This window comes from Drosophila yakuba, unplaced genomic scaffold, assembly GCF_016746365.2.
Source record: "Drosophila yakuba strain Tai18E2 unplaced genomic scaffold, Prin_Dyak_Tai18E2_2.1 Segkk50_quiver_pilon_scaf, whole genome shotgun sequence".
Lineage (NCBI taxonomy): Eukaryota > Metazoa > Arthropoda > Insecta > Diptera > Drosophilidae > Drosophila > Drosophila yakuba.
Window position 1 is genome coordinate 57530 of NW_025048817.1, and position 20635 is coordinate 78164.

At 37.9% G+C, this 20635-nt stretch overlaps 1 long non-coding RNA gene and 1 pseudogene across 1 annotated transcript; one reads left to right on the forward strand and one right to left on the reverse strand.

Annotated features, from left to right (window-relative positions):
* Positions 1-20635, reverse strand: part of LOC6539275 — a 92796-nt pseudogene that overhangs the window by 38321 nt on the left and 33840 nt on the right.
* LOC120322295 lies at positions 13956-15044 on the forward strand. Its single transcript, XR_005562070.2, has 2 exons — positions 13956-14573; positions 14672-15044. It is a non-coding gene; the product is annotated as an uncharacterized LOC120322295 (long non-coding RNA).

The following is a 20635-nucleotide window of genomic DNA, read 5'->3' on the forward strand; positions in this document are numbered from 1 at the left end:
TGTTTACTGTCTACTTGTTCAAACCTTCCTGTCTTTTTAAATGGGTTGGTGATTTTACTCTTTACGAGTGGAGCCTGTCTATATTTTATATCAACTTCATAATCATGGCTATTCTTATTAAGATATTCGATCTTATCAATTTTGTTTTGTTGTACGTTAAAGTCTGGACTGCCTGCATATAGAAAAATGTCTGCCGGAGATCGTTTTGTACTATTATGTTTAGTTCTATGATTATAGACGTATAAGATTGTTTCGAACCTTGTAAACCTATCTTCGATATTTTGTTCACTACCGATGATTCTTAGCTTTTCGTTTACGGTCTTGTGAAATCTTTCTATATAGGATACACCATTTTTGCTGGTTGTTACAGAAATTTGTACGCCTTCGGATCGGACCAATTTTGCAAAGCTATGCACATAAAAGCTGAATCTTTGTCTGCTTTAATTTCTTGTGGCTTTCCCATATCATTGAATATTTTAGTAATGGCTCTTTTCGCTTCTAGCCAATCTCTACTTTTTACTTTAACTAGTGAGGCAAATTTTGAATAAATATCAATACAAGATAAGAAGATTTGGTTACCCGTGAGATAAAAATCGATCACGTATTTTTCCCTTGTGGTAAGTATTTCTGGTGTTGTTTCAAATGTCAATTTAGTGTCTCTATGTTCTGTGTTTGCCAGATAACAGATTTCATATTCGTTGATAATATTTTGAATTAGCTTTTGACTGTCTGGGTAATAGTATTTTTCTTTAAACCTATTAATGGTTTTTCTATGCCTTGATGTAAAACTTTCTTATGTCTTTTTAGGATTAAATCCTTAAATTCCGCATAAGTTAGTATATCAATTAGCTTCGTGGTACATCTCAATAGTTTTGTGAAATTGTTAGGGCTTATGATTTCGGTAAATGCCCTCTGGAAGATCAGAAAATCCTCATCATAAGGGAAGTAAATTGCGCTTTTCTTGGCGCACACATATTCCTTAATGAGGGTTTTGGCGAGTTCAAGTGTCATTTCTTTATAGATTATTTAAATCTTTAGTTTTTGAAAGTAGTGGCTTACACTTCTTGTGTCACTGTCGCCTTTTTCTATCCTTATTTGTCTAGAGAAGAAATTGATTGGACTCTCCGTTATGGATATATAATTTAAATTAACTTCATTAGCACTATGTATAGTTGCGTCTGCGCTGTTTGCGACTTCGCCAACCATGACTTCTTCTATCTTTGTGCGGGAAAGAGCATCCGCGACATAGTTTTCTTTGCCTGGAAGATAAGGGTTTCGAAAAATCGGGGTAGATTAATATCGGATCTGAAGTTATCAAAACCTTTAGTCTTTCAAATGATTCGATGTAGTCTTTACATTTAATATCTATTACAGCACCTTTCTTTAGTTTGAGGGTCATGGGTTTAACTATCTTGGCAAAGTTAGGAATGAACTTGCGATAGAACCCACATAATCCCAAAAATGATTTTATCTGTTTAGGTGTCTTAGGTAACGGAAAAATTTGTGATTGCTTTAGTTTTGTTTGGGTTTGGTTGCCATTTGTTGTGACAATATGTCCCAGGAATTCAGTTTCTTTTTTCATGAATTCACATTTGTCTAGCTGCAACTTCAAGTTGGCGTCTCTCAGTTTCTTGAAGCCTTTCTTTAGAGATAAAATATGTTCCTACAATGAAGTGGAGTAAACAATAATATCCGGCTTGCTCACTGCATGTCCCCTCTGAAACGGTAGAACTGCTCAGTCCATTCTCAGGTTGTATCGTTTCTTCCCCCACTGACGGCGGTGATCTTCTTATATATACAAGGTGGTAGACCCTGTTGACTTTGGCGGTTGAAAGACGAAGAAACAGTTGTCTTGCTCTATTTGCTTTCTCTCGCTGTTTCGGTTGTGTTTGTCGGAAACAGTATTCCGGTTGTCCGTGTCCGTCGACTCCGGCGTTGTCCTGATGGTGAATCTGCTCCGTTTATTGTCGGATCCTGTTGACTCTGACGCATACTCCCAATGTCTTTCCCATAGTACCTCGTAGATGCTGATTCACTGGAATTTACATCCAGCATGATTTCGGGCCATTTTTCATCCCCATTTCTCTGTTATTTTCCGGAGAACTGTGCTTTAGGGGTCTTTACTGTTGGGTTCGCTCTCTCCGTCGGATTCTCCTGAGAGGTATTAGGTGCTGTAAACTGCTCCTGCCGCGGTTTGTTTTCTCAAAATGTTTACTGTCTACTTGTTCAAACCTTCCTGTCTTTTTAAATGGGTTGGTGATTTTACTCTTTACGAGTGGAGCCTGTCTATATTTTATATCAACTTCATAATCATGGCTATTCTTATTAAGATATTCGATCTTATCAATTTTGTTTTGTTGTACGTTAAAGTCTGGACTGCCTGCATATAGAAAAATGTCTGCCGGAGATCGTTTTGTACTATTATGTTTAGTTCTATGATTATAGACGTATAAGATTGTTTCGAACCTTGTAAACCTATCTTCGATATTTTGTTCACTACCGATGATTCTTAGCTTTTCGTTTACGGTCTTGTGAAATCTTTCTATATAGGATACACCATTTTTGCTGGTTGTTACAGAAATTTGTACGCCTTCGGATCGGACCAATTTTGCAAAGCTATGCACATAAAAGCTGAATCTTTGTCTGCTTTAATTTCTTGTGGCTTTCCCATATCATTGAATATTTTAGTAATGGCTCTTTTCGCTTCTAGCTAATCTCTACTTTTTACTTTAACTAGTGAGGCAAATTTTGAATAAATAAGAAGATAAGAAGATTTGGTTACCCGTGAGATAAAAATCTATCACGTATTTTTCCCTTGTGGTAAGTATTTCTGGTGTTGTTTCAAATGTCAATTTAGTGTCTCTATGTTCTGTGTTTGCCAGATAACAGATTTCATATTCGTTGATAATATTTTGAATTAGCTTTTGACTGTCTGGGTAATAGTATTTTTCTTTAAACCTATTAATGGTTTTTTCTATGCCTTGATGTAAAACTTTCTTATGTCTTTTTAGGATTAAATCCTTAAATTCCGCATAAGTTAGTATATCAATTAGCTTCGTGGTACATCTCAATAGTTTTGTGAAATTGTTAGGGCTTATGATTTCGGTAAATGCCCTCTGGAAGATCAGAAAATCCTCATCATAAGGGAAGTAAATTGCGCTTTTCTTGGCGCACACATATTCCTTAATGAGGGTTTTGGCGAGTTCAAGTGTCATTTCTTTATAGATTATTTAAATCTTTAGTTTTTGAAAGTAGTGGCTTACACTTCTTGTGTCACTGTCGCCTTTTTCTATCCTTATTTGTCTAGAGAAGAAATTGATTGGTCTCTCCGTTATGGATATATAATTTAAATTAACTTCATTAGCACTATGTATAGTTGCGTCTGCGCTGTTTGCGACTTCGCCAACCATGACTTCTTCTATCTTTGTGCGGGAAAGAGCATCCGCGACATAGTTTTCTTTGCCTGGAAGATAAGGGTTTCGAAAAATCGGGGTAGATTAATATCGGATCTGAAGTTATCAAAACCTTTAGTCTTTCAAATGATTCGATGTAGTCTTTACATTTAATATCTATTACAGCACCTTTCTTTAGTTTGAGGGTCATGGGTTTAACTATCTTGGCAAAGTTAGGAATGAACTTGCGATAGAACCCACATAATCCCAAAAATGATTTTATCTGTTTAGGTGTCTTAGGTAACGGAAAAATTTGTGATTGCTTTAGTTTTGTTTGGGTTTGGTTGCCATTTGTTGTGACAATATGTCCCAGGAATTCAGTTTCTTTTTTCATGAATTCACATTTGTCTAGCTGCAACTTCAAGTTGGCGTCTCTCAGTTTCTTGAAGCCTTTCTTTAGAGATAAAATATGTTCCTACAATGAAGTGGAGTAAACAATAATATCCGGCTTGCTCACTGCATGTCCCCTCTGAAACGGTAGAACTGCTCAGTCCATTCTCAGGTTGTATCGTTTCTTCCCCACTGACGGCGGTGATCTTCTTATATATACAAGGTGGTAGACCCTGTTGACTTTGGCGGTTGAAAGACGAAGAAACAGTTGTCTTGCTCTATTTGCTTTCTCTCGCTGTTTCGGTTGTGTTTGTCGGAAACAGTATTCCGGTTGTCCGTGTCCGTCGACTCCGGCGTTGTCCTGATGGTGAATCTGCTCCGTTTATTGTCGGATCCTGTTGACTCTGACGCATACTCCCAATGTCTTTCCCATAGTACCTCGTAGATGCTGATTCACTGGAATTTACATCCAGCATGATTTCGGGCCATTTTTCATCCCCATTTCTCTGTTATTTTCCGGAGAACTGTGCTTTAGGGGTCTTTACTGTTGGGTTCGCTCTCTCCGTCGGATTCTCCTGAGAGGTATTAGGTGCTGTAAACTGCTTCATTCCCATATCACCGAAAAACTTATTGAACGTCCGTCTTGTAAAACTCCACTTTCGGAACGCGCAACCTCGCGACTAAGCGTTCCCTAAATGCTTTATGTAACGCTTCCGCCGTGGCTGTTCGCAAAAGTACCAATTCCGTCAATTTAGAAAATCTGTCGATCAGCACCAACAACATATTATTTCCATGCTAAGACACTGTTGCCGAGAGGTCTTCCGGGATTTTTGTCAATATTTGTTTCGGCTCCATTTAGGATCCGACTGGAGTACGAGATACATTTTTAGATATCTTCAGTATTATAGATGAGGTGAGAATAGCATCTACACTGCTGGTCTTAGGTTAGACGCACCATCGATTTTTTTTAAACCAATTCGATTATTTATTATTATGCTTGTTGAAAAATCTAAACAGTGATACAATTTTTACAAAAAACTAAATAAATTTGACCCGGTATTAAAAAGATTATTGGTGTGTAATTTAATAGCAGTTCATTTGCTCAAGATCAATACAAGACTAAATCTAATAAACAACTGTTTCTCTCTCGAAGCAAAGACGAGCGTTAACAAAATATTCGGGTTGTTTGTTTTACATTTTATGTTATTTCACTTAAAGTTTCTATGTATTGTATGTTTTTCAATAATTCAATAAGCATCTTTATTTCCATAAAAGTATCTATTTTCTATACTAATCTATTATTTAAACCTGCAGCACTCCAACATTCCGCCACCATTAAAGAAGTGCTCTTTGATTCACGGGATTGGAGCTAGTTTGTGCCCTTTTAACGATGCGGGTTGCGGTTTGCACCTCTGCCACTCGGACCTTGCGGCCGTCCCGCGATGACTCGGGTGAGGCGCCCTAGATGCCATTTCTGGGGAGGTGTTGTCTTTGTGTATCAGTACCATGCGACCCACCTCTAGGTTATTGGCCTCTGTTGTACATTGTGATCACTGCTGGAGGCTGAGCACATAGTCCCTAGACCAACTGTTGCAAAACTGCAGCTTGAGCTCCGACAGCTGCCGCCTCCGCTTTAAAGACGGATCGCTTTCCGTGATCAAGGCATGCCTGGCGCGTATTCGCGCGGCTGCATGGTTAGAGCCTGACAGCAAATGGTCAGGAGTAAGTGGCTCGCCGTCGTTGGGATTTCTGCTCTCGGCCGCCAGTGGCCATTACTGGGGTCTACCACGCAATCTGTAGTTAACATACAATGGTCGACAAAAATCAACACCTCAAACTCTGAAACGGTCTGCAGGCAAGTTGCCCATGATTTGGCCTAATAATTTTGGCTTATATTTGAAACGCAGTAGCGAACATCTGCCGAGCACATTTTTCAGCCAAATTTGCTGCCAATTTTCGTCATGAGGGAACCAAAGAGGAAATTTCACATCGCAGCGAATGTTACTCTTCAGTAGCATACCACCTAGACCAATGACTTTGAAATGTATTCCACGATATTTTTCGTTGAAATCTATTTTCTTGCATTATTTGAACATGAGAATTGGGTCGATAATTTCTGTAGCAGAACCGCATGACGCTACTATTCGAATAATTATAGAGAAGGAAGATCTTTGTTCAATTAGTTCTAAAATTATATTTAATATTGCCTTTTCATAAACTACTTTGTGAACTGAAACACATTTTTTATTTTCTGAGCTTTGTTCTTCTGCGCACAGCTCAATTCTCGTGCATCATCCATAAGCGTCACTCGAAGCGTTTGCAAAGCCATGAACTTGCAATAGATTGTATTGACATATAGACGTATCGAGGCCGCTTTATTCTGCTGAGATCACGTAAAGTATCTATAAACTGAACCCGCTCTGTATGAAGATAAGCAGGAATCGTCTCGTCCCAATCTAGTTTCTGTTTCCACAATTTGTGCAGCAGAATTTTTGCTTTTGTGATATGTCCACTAATCACAAAAGCAAATATACTGCTGCAATCTAAGGGAGTCGAATAGTCGAGACTTTTATGAAAGAAATTTTTTGCTAACTCAAATTGCCAAAAACTCTGCAGATGCTGTGTCATATGTTACCGTATTAAGTCTGTACGTTTGCACTGGCTGCGAGCTTTTTTCTCTCCAGAGAATTAGCTAAAAATTGCGATCTTCATCAACTATGTCGACTCATTTTAGAATTGTCGGCTGTTACGGCGCATTTATTTAATCTAAAATTTAGCAATGTTAAGTTGTCGATACAATGTAAAGCTCCCTCTGAATTGTCGGCCCAACCATGAGAATTTAATTTAATGAAAAACCTGTTATGTTTTGCTTGAAGCATCAAACACGACTCGAAGTTTGGTTGAGGTGCTTTCAGGTCTCAAGACGCATTGATGGGGGATGAAATATTGCTGTCTTAGAGGAGCAGATTCTATAATAGTCATATGACCCAGATCTTTGTACTCTTTTATAAATGTATGATACATTTTGACAGTGCAAATAACGCCTTTCGGCCGTTTAAAATAACATGCCAAGTATACTAGCATCCTTTTTAAATAGGAGTGTGACTTGAAATCGGACCGAAGGCAAACGTTGGACATGCAAATATTTTCGCACTCTCTTTGTTCAGCTGTTCTATGTGCAGCATTCGACTCATCTGGTGTTCTGTCTAACTCTCAAAAGCGTTCCACCGATGACCCGAGAGAACATTCCATTTTTTGAGCTACTATATAACAGCCCAATTATAGATGATTTGATTTTCCGCTATGTTTGCCGGATACAATCCAACCGAACAAGGTTTTTTGGATTGAAGAAAGCTCTTAAAATCAAAGAATGCAAATCACTCTTTGCAGGTTTATGAAACTCTGGATCGCTCAACTCTATGTTTACAGGTATTTTCAATTTGTCAGAAGGCAGCATTTTCCCAGGCTAACACAAAGATATATTATTAAATACCCAAAAATCGGTTGAGAAGCCATACGAATTTAAGCGAAACTGGACATAAGTGGATACTTTGTGTTTTATTGATGTAGTACATTTACCTACTGTTAGGGCTGACCTTTCTTGCTGCAATCTTAAATGTTGCACCACAGATTCAGAAATAAAATTAAAAAGCGCCCTTGAAACCAACAAGGCTCTGGCCACATTAACTTGGCCAAATTGATCCTTGACCTGAACCGGCACTAGGAATTTGTTGAGCTCTTGACTCATATATATGAAGTAGGGAATGGTGAGACTTTGTGCACACCGGACCCTTCGAAGTTTTACAATTTGAAACCATATGGCCACTATTTAAACAATTTATGCATAGTTTATTAGCCTTCACAAATGCAAAACGATCTGCCACAGAAAAATAGCTAAAGGAGGGACACACGGATCAATTTTCTGTTTTAGGCTCTGACAAAAATTGCACTGAATCTTGTTTTTTTCATAGATTTCTGCAATTCATGATTACCCTGTGCAAACGAAAACGAAGCCATACTATGCCCCTTTCGCCTTCGTTGACTCTTCTGCTGCTAAATATTGATAGCGCCAATTTAAATGAGTAGAGCAATCAGACCAGCAGAGCAGCTTGTCGTGATCAAGCTGTCCTCGGTATCCAGACTTGGTTGCTTGGTCCACCTTAAACATGAAATGGTTTCACCACTCCAAACGCTTCATCTGATAGAGATGATAGCAAATATTAAATTTTTTACTTATGTACACCCTTTTTGTAAGATCATAAGACTTTGAAGATTCATATATAAAACCAACCAAAGCAGGAGATGGGGTACTACCATCTTGTCGAGTCAGACAGAACGCGACAAAGAAAATGCAAGTCGACCATAAACGTGTGTCCGATGACCAGTTCAGCGGCCCCATTCGGTCACAGAGAAATTCTACTCCAGTAACGGCACAGTTCACCGAATGGGTATTGACTCCCAAAATAGAGGAAATCTAGAAATATGACTCTTTGGTGGGAACACTTGGCATAGAAAGACTGATGTCCGGAGTAGCCCAGAAAAAGCCCTAAGCCGGTATAAAGACCTCTGCCCACCGATTAAGTATTCAATACTCGAGATTCATTTCTCGAGAGTTAATTATCGAGTTAATTCTCGAGATTCCCCTGTCGAGATTCCATTCTCGCAATTCTATTCTCGGGTAGTCTATACTCGTGCGGTATTACACTCAAGTGAAGACTGTCCTAAACGCCCATAACTTCGGTCAAATGAACAATGCCGAATGGAGCGAAGACCCAATCCTGCACAAAACCGCAAGATACCAGGACTTAGACTGGAAGGATCAAGGGTCGGTATAAGAAACACTCCTGAAAGAAGAACTACAATCATACCGGCTGCGCAAAAACATATAAAGGAAGTCTCAAGATGGGCGGCAAGGAGTCCAAAGCTTCTGACTGGCAATATTAAAACTAGTAAGGATCTACAAGCGATCAGTGCCGCGGCGTCGGGACCATCAACATACCCTGGAAAGGGTCGTATCCAGTATCCCGCAACCCCAATACTGGATAGTGCGAGAAACGGAGTCAGCAGATATGAGCAGTGTAGCGAGCAAAACAATCCGTCAATTAAAACTCACTTGCCTACAGCCGGACATAAAATAAAAGCCGGCAAAACAAATAAACAAAGAATAAGTGAACGGATGCAATTTTTGTGGTTAACAGCAAAGATAAAGTAACAGCAGTGATTTTCAAAACAAGTGCATTATTCAAATAATCTGAGAATCGGATAGCGGCCGAAGCGTGCCGCAGAAACACATTCATACCAACGACCTTTACTTAGTGTATTTTTCTTTGTTGGTGTATATTATTTTATTGTTCGGTTTATAAATAATTGTTGCTCGAATGTATATGTATGTATAATTCCATCAGTATATATACTATCGGAACACTTGACGGAGTAGATATATTCTCGTGTCAATTTTATTTTCATTCGATTAGTAAATATATGTATATTATTGTAATAATGGTAACCGAAGGAAGTCAGGTATAAAAAATATTTCATTGTTAGCCTCTTCCAGGCAATGTATTTCATTAACAGACATTAAATGTTCAATGTTCAATATTGTTTAAATATGAATAACTTTGGAACGGCGAGTATCTACCTTGTTTGTTTGATATGCAAATCCAAAAGCCCTCAGAGCGACGTTTGTAGTCGTGAATAGTCAACAGTTTTTGTTGACGTTTGGACGATCCCTCAGGAATCCGGACGCATGAAGGGGAGGGAATGTGAGCAAAACATTTCCTGGTCGTTTAACAATCAAGTTACAGCTTAGCTGGGGACAGTCAGGACTACTGACTGACAAACGGTACGAACTTTTACAGGCACTTTTAATATTTATTCTCGTTATGTTGGAGAGGTTAGCCGGGCTGGCCAAGATCCCACGACACAAAATCGACGAGCTTACGCTGACAACCTGGTGCCTGAACATCGGATGCCCCTTCTTCGGCCTTAGTCCTCACCCAGGACACGGGCATTAATACGCCGACGTACGACTTTGATAATGAATGATCGGCATTAACCAATTTATTGAAAAGTCACATAAAATTCCTATAAGCTGAATGCTTGCCACTAAATCCTGGAAGAGACATTTTTGGCAATTGAGCATAATGACTTTTACCCTGACCACTATTAATTCGCACGGCTGGTGTTTTTACGCATATGCAATGTTTAGCACACAATATATGTGAATATAAGGCAGATAACACATACAAACAACATATATTTTTCTGAAAGATGATTATACCCGTTACTCGTAGAGTAAAAGGGTATACTAGATTCGTTGAAAAGTATGTAACAGGCAGAAGGAAGCGTTTCCGACCATATAAAGTATATATATTCTTGATCAGGATCAGTAGCCGAGTCGATCTGGCCATGTCCGTCTGTCCGTCCGTCTGTCTGTCCGTCTGTCCGTATGAACGTCGAGATCTCAGGAACTACAAAAGCTAGAAAGTTGAGATTAAGTATACAGACTCCAGGGACATAGACGCAGCGCAAGTTTGTCGATTCAGGTTGCCACGCCCACTCTAACGCCCACAAACCGCCCAAAACTGCCACGCCCACATTTTTGAAAAATGTTTTAATATTTTTTCATTTTTGTATTGGTCTTGTAAATTTCTATCGATTTGCAAAAAAACTTTTTGCCACGCCCACTCTAACGCCCACAAGCCGCCCAAAGCTGCCACGCCCACACTTTTGAAAATTGTTTTGATATTTTTTCATTTTTGTATTAGTCTTGTAAATTTCTATCTATTTGCAAAAAAACTTTCTGCCACGCCCACTATAACGCCTACAAACCGCCAAAAACTGCGTTTAAGACTCTCCTTCTCTCTTCCACTAGCTGAGTAACGGGTATCAGATAGTCGGGGAACTCGACTATAGCGTTCTCCTTGTTTTCTATCGATTTACCAAAAAACTTTTTGCCACGCCCACTCTAACGCCGCAGAAACACATTCATACCAACGACCTTTACTTAGTGTATTTTTCTTTGTTGGTGTATATTATTTTATTTTTCGGTTTATAAATAATTGTAGCTCGAATGTATATGTATGTATAATTCCATCAGTATATATACTATCGGAACACTTGACGGAGTAGATATATTCTCGTGTCAATTTTATTTTCATTCGATTAGTAAATATATGTATATTATTGTAATAATGGTAACCGAAGGAAGTCAGGTATAAAAAATATTTCATTGTTAGCCTCTTCCAGGCAATGTATTTCATTAACAGACATTAAATGTTCAATGTTCAATATTGTTTAAATATGAATAACTTTGGAACGGCGAGTATCTACCTTGTTTGTTTGATATGCAAATCCAAAAGCCCTCAGAGCGACGTTTGTAGTCGTGAATAGTCAACAGTTTTTGTTGACGTTTGGACGATCCCTCAGGAATCCGGACGCATGAAGGGGAGGGAATGTGAGCAAAACATTTCCTGGTCGTTTAACAATCAAGTTACAGCTTAGCTGGGGACAGTCAGGACTACTGACTGACAACACGGTACGAACTTTTACAGGCACAATATATGTGAATATAATGCAGATAACACATACAAACAACATATATTTTTCTGAAAGATGATTATACCCGTTACTCGTAGAGTAAAAGGGTATACTAGATTCGTTGAAAAGTATGTAACAGGCAGAAGGAAGCGTTTCCGACCATATAAAGTATATATATTCTTGATCAGGATCAGTAGCCGAGTCGATCTGGCCATGTCCGTCTGTCCGTCCGTCTGTCTGTCCGTCTGTCCGTATGAACGTCGAGATCTCAGGAACTACAAAAGCTAGAAAGTTGAGATTAAGTATACAGACTCCAGGGACATAGACGCAGCGCAAGTTTGTCGATTCAGGTTGCCACGCCCACTCTAACGCCCACAAACCGCCCAAAACTGCCACGCCACATTTTTGAAAAATGTTTTAATATTTTTTCATTTTTGTATTGGTCTTATAAATTTCTATCGATTTGCAAAAAAACTTTTTGCCACGCCCACTCTAACGCCCACAAACCGCCCAAAGCTGCCACGCCCACACTTTTGAAAATTGTTTTGATATTTTTTCATTTTTGTATTAGTCTTGTAAATTTCTATCTATTTGCAAAAAAACTTTCTGCCACGCCCACTATAACGCCTACAAACCGCCAAAAACTGCGTTTAAGACTCTCCTTCTCTCTTCCACTAGCTGAGTAACGGGTATCAGATAGTCGGGGAACTCGACTATAGCGTTCTCTCTTGTTTTCTATCGATTTACCAAAAAACTTTTTGCCACGCCCACTCTAACGCCCACAAGCCGCCCAAAACTGCCACGCCCACACTTTTGAAAAATGTTTTAATATTTTTTCATTTTTGTATTGGTCTTGTAAATTTCTATCGATTTGCAAAAAAACTTTTTGCCACGCCTACTCTAACGCCCACAAACCGCCCAAAACTGCTACGCCCACACTTTTGAAAAATGTTTTAATATTTTTTAATTTTTGTATTGGTCTTGTAAATTTCTATCGATTTGCAAAAAAACTTTTTGCCACGCCCACTCTAACGCCCACAAATCGCCAAAAACTGGCCTTCGCACTTACACTAGCTGAGTAACGGGTATCAGATAGTCGGGGAACTCGACTTTAGCGTTCTCTCTTGTTTTATTCTCTATTTGAAAGAAAAAAAAATTGTTTTGTTATTTAGCGTACAACAACAAGAGCATTTATTTACAATAGTGGTCAGGGCTCGTAGCAGTGACAGTGCACACTTCAGGTCTGTTTTGCTTAACAGCATTTAAAAACAAAGCTTTGGTGGCAACACACAAATACTCTAGCGGTCCTTTGGATCATAACTCTCTAATTGAGTTACAAGGCCCATTGTCTTTTCAATAAACCGTTCAAAAATCTCAAGACGACACACGAGCTGTGTTTTTTTTTCAAAAGATATTGTTTTTTGCTCAAACGAAGTCTTCATGCGCTCAATATCAAATTTCAGGCGAGCTAATGTTTGAACCATTATCTTCTTCATTGCCCATGATTAGTAACTTTAATTTAAAAGCTTATGACCTTTAATTGGAATAAATGATAAGCGATATCCAGCTATCAACAAGAAAATTTTATTTCGAATGTACACCTTAACCGCTCGACCTATATACATACCCTTTTACCTATGTATGTGTACTAGGTAAGATGTAAGTGCTCAGTTGAGAAGTCAAGCAATTAATGAATTATCTTCACGAATTAACGGCCCACTCAATGCACCAAGATCAGTCGACATCTTTGCTAAGCGACAGAAAAAATAACTGTAATCTCACAGCCGCTAACACCAAAGCGGAATAAGCGAATAGTACAATTGCAATGTAAGCGACTTTGAAATTTGTGTACAAAAATTGCAGCAACAACTCTAAATTGTTGTACAATAACGGCAAGACAAATAAATGTTGATTGGCGAAAAAATAACTGTACATTTGAAGTTTCTAAAAATTTCTATGGCAATCACACGAGCTTTCGGTTTGAATCAAACGAAGCTTAAATTTCTTCGTATTGCGTGCACAAACTTTTGTATTGAAAAAATATAAAAAATTAACAAATAAAGTCTTTTCCAGCAACATTTGAAAATAAAATGAGAAAACCTGCTGTTATGAGCCTATTGAATGGTCAAAAAGAAGACTTTCATCACTCGCAAGGATTGTCCAATCGGAACATTGCCATAGAAATAAATTGAAGCTACACAAGTGTTGACAGATATTTGAAGGATCCAGAGCACTACGGGGAACTTGACCTGCTTTTTTTTGGCATAGCTTTTGCTATTTAAAAAAAAAATTTTTTTAGCAGATTAAAAATTGATCAAAGACCACAATGCCATCAAATTTAAAATTTACACTCATTCTTGAGGTGTGTACTATGTGTTTCTACTAATATGTTGCTTAGCCAGTGATGGATGTTCTCGTTCCACTTTCAAAATAAAATTTCAACTTTGAATAGAGTTTTACAAAATTGTTGAAATTTGTTCACTAAGTCCATGTTATAGAGTGATTAATTTCCTATTTAGAACATATAGGTTTCATACTTTTTGCGAAAATTAAATTTTGAGGTAGCAATCTCTCAATTAGCAATGCGGCCCTCCTAGAAGCGTGGCGCACGCAGTTTTTTGGAGATTTCGACGACAGACTTTTTGAAATTAAACAAAGTTACCTGTCGTGTTTTATGTCAATTGTTGCATTAATGAAAAATAATAATAAATGAAATAATAAGCTGGATAATACCCGGCCTGGACGGAATACAAGGCCCGTTGAACATCATATGAGATCTACCGCTGAAACGGCTTATGACTTATTTTTCGACGTTGAAATAGATACTGGGAAATATATTGGGTAGAAAAAAAAATCCTAAAGGTTAGTGGGGGCGAGGGGTATGTGGGGGTGTTTTCGGAGGCGGTAAAGGTGTGTATAAAACTAGACAAAAAAATTATCATCGTATCTTAAATAGTTACCGAGATATTAATTTATGCCAAATAATCAGATCAAATTCCCCATAGTGCAGAGGTATATGGAAATAACTTCAAAGGGAAAAAAGGCACTATCAAAACAAGCAGTACGCAAAATTGTTAGAATTACTTCGAATTTGACTAGCTCAGCTGCTAAGATCAATGAATTGGCCGGAGTAATCGCAAGCCTTTCAACTATTCAGCGTTCGACTAGAAATGCAGAACACCTGAAGGATCTAAAAATCAAGAAAAATACCCCTTTGAATGCAATACGCAAGGAAAAGCGGCTTTAATGCGCGTAAGAATACATGACGTGTACTGTCCAATCTGAAACTCGACTAAATAATTAGTTCAGTCAAAACGTTAATATCATGACCTGGCCACGATATTCTCCAGATCTCAACGTAATTGGATGTTTGGTGCGGGCTAACGCAATACGAAGATAAGGAAACATTAGCTGCAGTTGTTAAACTTGTTTGCAGCGGGATTTTCTTGAGCTACATAGATTACTTGTACCAGTCTATGAAGGACCGGATTTATGAAGTTATTACTAACAAAGAAGGCAGTACTCTTTACTGAAATTGTTTTTTTCTTATTTCAAATACTTTTCTTATAAAATTTAAAAAGCAAAAGTGCGTATATTCTAATGACCAAGAATACTGCGCCTTATTTTGAGTAGTTTTAAGAAAATGTCTAAAAAACACATTTTTGTTAAATATGTATAATAATTTGAATATTATACATAATAAAAGTATCATTAAATAAGAAATGTTTTTGCATATTATTTAACAAATAAATATGAAGCGATTTTTCATTAACATGCCAAATCTACTCTGACAGTGTGATAGCTGTGTAGTGAGCAATGACAAACACACCAAGATTGATGAGTTGATGGATAAAATACAGCAACTTAAACGTCTTATTCTTAATTTAAACTCTAAATTTATAATCGTTTTTACCGTCAAAACTAACCACAGAAAAAGCAAAAATATACATGCTAAAGAAATAATAAAAAAAAACATGCGGTAGCCACAAAGCCGGAGGAATTGTATAAACGTGTCGCGGATAAGCTAAAAATTGGTGGATTTAATTAATTGCAATCCTTTGACTAAAAAGGAGCGAATTTAAAAACATTAAAGTCTATAAACTTTAAACTTTCCTGAGCACCATAATTAAGCTGACTTCAATAATGAGTTTCATGCATGCATGCTTCTTCAAACATCGTTCCTACAAAAACAACATTCTGCAATGGATAGCTTTTGTATGGAATTTAAAGATAATGGCCTCCCCTCTTTGGTTTGGTGCTATCTCGCAATAATTCGTCTTCATTTCATGTTTCGTCGCCTTCTCATAGGCACTATGCGAGTATCAATGCTCTCACCGCTCTTTGTGGATCCGCGCCTTCGTTGCTCTCTGGACCGGATGCCAATGCGCTTTTGGAGATAACGTTTAATGCTAATATCTTCCGCTCTAAACAGAAATGAGCTTAGGAATAGCGCTTTCCCTACTGGTTTTCGAAAAAATGTCTTTTTAAATAACCATATGCCCTTTATAACGACGAGTGATTACATTCAATCTGATTATGCTGGCAGCGACTTGAACTATGGTTTGAAGCAGCCCATACTAATTTGCTCTAACATTCTGCCTAGTGTTCTCGGCGCACATCGCCCAATTATGGGCTCTCTGCCCACTCGGCAGAATTCTTTGATTTGCATTTTTTAGAAGTTTTCCGTAAAGATGGAAACTACAGTAGAAGTAATTGCGCGATGGGTGGTGGTATTACTGTGGCTGTTGACAGTAATTGTTATAGTACACTTAAGCTACAGACAACACAAAATGGAATTTGAGTTCCTGAATAAGTTCTTATTTAAACAGTATATCTCTGAAGTGAAAAATAGTCTCAGCACGAAGCCAAACAAATTGTTGCGCTTTATTAATTCCAACAAGAGAGAACGCTATAGTCGAGTTTCCCGACTATCTGGAAGTACGAAGGAGAGTCTTAAACACTGAGAGTTATTGGCGTTTGTGGGCGTTAGAGTGGGCTTGGCAAAAAGTTTTTCCGCAAATCGAAAGAAATTTGCAAAACTAATACAAAAATGAAAAAATATCAAAACATTTTTCAAGTGTGGGAGTGGCAGTTTATGGCGGTTTGTGGGCGTTAGAGTAGGCGTGGCAATATTAATTAACAAACTTGCGCTGCGTCTATGTCTCTGGAGTCTGTATGCTTAGTTTCAACTTTCTAGCTTTTGTAGTTCCTGAGATCTCGGCGTTCATACGGACGGACAGCAGACGGACATGGTCATATCGACTCGACCATTGATCCTGATCAAGAATATATATACTTTATATGATCGGAAACGCTTCTTTCTGCCCGTCTTTTTCAACGAATCTAGTATACCCTTTTACCAAAGACAATATAATAACAAGATGCGTAACGGCCATACATTGGTTTTCCACTATGCAGCCACTTTTTTGGTGACGACCAAAATTACTCTCTTTTCGCTCGCCTAAAATCGAGTGCGTTAAAATCTAAAAATATTTTTTTATTATTACTATATTAAGGTGCACCAAGACTTGGAAAGTCTGGGCCACTGAGTTTTAGGAGCCATGGTAACTCAGGCATTCAGCTGCAGAAGTGCAAGATAATGCTAATTACAATATATCTTATTATAACTTAATGTCTAGATGTGAATATACATACATATATACATACATAATTCATTGTGTTGGACATGATAAATAATAGATATATAGATAATATTAAATACTATAGTATAAGTTTATACTTTTTAGTGTCTTTAATAAGAGTGTAATATTTTTGTATGATGGGTTTGTTAATGTGGCTAATGGGGAGGGGTTGAGCCTGAGTTGGGTTATAGAAGGACATGATGCTATAACGTGATCAAGTTTAATTGGGTGGAGGTTACATAATGGGCAAGTCGGCACAGGGCTTTTGCCTATATAGTGCGCATGAGTTAACTTTGTATGACCTAATCTAAGCGAAGAAATTGTATTTCGTCCAGTCGAGATATTCGATGTGTGTTTGTTAGAAAATGGGAAATGTTTAATTTATTTTTGTTTATGTTTTGGTACCAATTTGAGGAGTGCAGAAATGTGTCATTGGGAAGGGAGTTGAAATATTTAGAGACATATTTTTTTATGTCTCCGCAATTGAAGTTAATTGTGTAAACAAGTGGATGGCGTAGAGCATTTTTGGCTGCTAAATCAGCAAATTCATTGACAGTTATGTTGACATGGCTGGGAATCCACAATAGAGTGAATTTTGGAAAGTGTCTAATAAGTAAGTTTCGAATTTCGGTGGCATAATACGAATGATTAGAAGTGTTTTTAATAGCTTTGAGGGATAATAATGAATCTGAGCAAATTATGTATTTACCCCGATTTGTATTGAGTGTGATAATTGATTCATAAATGGCTATTATTTCTGCTGTGTAGACGGTAGAATAGGTTGGAAGAATTCCCATTTTTAAGATGCTAGAATTGGTTGTCACTGCAAAGCCAGTGAGGTTGTTTACTTGTGACCCATGCGTGTAAATAAAGGATGTTTTATTGCCATTGAGTTCGGTTTGTATTCTGACAAATTCTTTTCTGAACGTTTCGGGGGATGTAACGTTTTTATTGAGGTAGCTAAGGGAGGTATATATGGCTTTTTGGTTAAGTGCCCAGGGAGATGATTTTTGGATATGTTTTTTTGGCCGATTTAACTGTATTTCGAGGTGTTTGTGTGATTCTATAATTTTGTCTAGAACAGACAATTTTTTACCCTCCCTAGGGGTTTTAAGTTCACTACAGAAATTAATGTTAATGTGCTTCAATTGTATTTTGGATTAGATAGGCATTTAATAATGTTAAGCCGTTTCAGCAAAGCAACGACAAGATGGTCTATGTGTGAGTTCCACTTGTGTTTATTGTTGAATATCAGGCCTAAGATTTTGAGTGAGGTAACATTGGGCAGTTGAAAGCTGCCAAAGGATACATCGTATCTGCAATTGTGTTTGTTGCATATATGCATGTGCTTACACTTTTCGGGTGAAAGGATAGCACCAGAATAAGAACACCAGTTAACTATGTCATTATTTAGCACATCTAAATTTAATATCCCATTTTTTGTTTTATTCATTTTAATATGCAAGTTGACATCGTCAGCATAGGCGCTTATTTGTATTTCTTTGTGCAATGCTATCAACTCGACAAGAATTTGGTAAGCTATGACAAATAGTACCACAGATAAATACCATTGTCGAGTGGCAGTGTGTTGGAGAAATGTTTGCCAACTCTAACTTTTATCTTCCAGTTGGTCAAAAAATTGCGAACATAATTAATGATTTTGGGGCCTAGTTTCCACTTTAATAGCTGGTTGATAATCGCATGTAAACCAATTACGATAATGGGTCGGTTTTATTTATGTCAGGCTAGAGAATGGGAATGATTACACTAACTTTATATTGTTGCGGAATATGGCCGCATAGTATAAGATTATATAAGTCGATTATCCGGTCTTGAAGATTCATAGATATGTCGTAATTAATTCTGTCAAAGCCTGGAGTTTTACCTTTCAGCGTGTTTAGAGCTGAGGAGAATTCATTAAAGTTAATGCTCAAGCTCTATTGGGAGAGCTCTTTTGTCGGGTGTGTGTCGTGTGTTGTCTTGAATTATTTGAATTTGGTTATCATTAAATATTTGGGAGAAATTGCGATCGCGTGATTCAGATGACAAATTTTCGCAGAACAAGTCAGCTATGTTTTGTTGATGGGTGATGAATTGGTTAGGATTGTGTGGGTGAATTAGACAGTGAATTCCCTTGGTAGCATTTACTCCAAATCTTTTGTATGGACGACTTAGGATTAATCTCCTCAGTAAACTTGTTAATTGCGTCTCTCTTTGAGATTCTAAGGGAGCGCCTAAAGATCCCTGATTTTTTCATGTAGTTGATAATGTTTATGGTGGTAATATTTCTTTTAAGAGCATGCCATGCAGTATTTTTGGCAATGCGTAGGGTTTGGAGCTCTTTGTTCCACCAAGTTACTGATCTTTGTGCTTTTGAAGAAAATTTGGGTATGCTTTGGTGTGCACTTTTTAAAATAATATTATTGATATTGGCTACTTCGTGATTGATATTCGGTCTATTTGGGGTTGTCAGATTAAGTGAGTTGGACAGCGATTTAAACAATTTCCAGTCAGCTTTGTCAGTATTAAATGGGGATCTTTTTATCATTGAGTTGATTTGGGTGAAATGAAATAAATGCGTGATTATTGGAAGGTGATGGCTTCCGAAAAAGTTGGTTTCTATTTCCCACTCTGCATGTATTGCCAGCTCTGCTGAGCAAAGAGTGAGGTCTATGTGTGTGAGAGTGTTGTGTGTGCTCAAGTGTGTGGGGCTCTTGTCATTAAGAATGATATAGTTTGACTGCATAATGAATTTTTCCAGGATGATTCCTTTTTTGTTGTTAGTGGGGGACCCCAGCTTCTATGCCACGAGTTGAAGTCTCCCGTAACTAGCGTTGGCTTGTTGTTTGAAAGGAGCAGTACTGCTTGCAGATTGTTGATATTAAACATGAATGGAGGTAAGTGGAGATTATATTAAATTTTTTTTGGGAGCATATCTTAATGCATATTGCATCGAAATCAGTGGGGAGAGAAATTTCTTTGAACTGGATTGTCTTGTGAATAAGTATTCCAACACCACCATAAGAAGGTGATGAGTTGAGTGTGAGAAAAAGATAGTTTGTGGGAATCGGGTAGATTAAGTTGAATCTAAGATGAGTCTCTTGCAGAGTTAATATATGTGGTTGGTGTTCTTTTATTAATGATTGCAGTTCACTGTAGTTATTGACATAGCCATTTATGTTCTATTGTAGAATTTTTAGAGACATAAGATTGGTAGGGAATTAGAGAAATGCTATTAGAGAGGGAGCTAAGATGATATGCAGATGTCTGAAGGCCAACACTCTCCGACATCGACAACAGTGAGTACCGCTGTACCCTCCCCCGCCAAGCGCCAGTCCCCACGCCTAGCGCAAATCTATTAATTTGCCGGCACCGGGAAGAGCGCTCGGCGGGGAAAGGGGAGCGTACTGCGTGAACTACGGTAGATAATTAAGTGTCAACATCTGAGTTGTCGAGTGACATGTCTACGTCTGAGAAATTGACATCGTTCGTCTTGTCATAGCTTGTAAGTGCATCGGAAGGTAAATTCTTTTTTAAAGTGTTTTATTGTTTTTTTTCTTTCGCCTTAAGTAGGGTCTTCGCACGATTAGATAGGTTTTTGGGAAATATTTTAACTGGGTAGTTGAGAGGGGTAGTTGTAGGTGAGGTGGAAAAGTGATTGATTTCACTAGT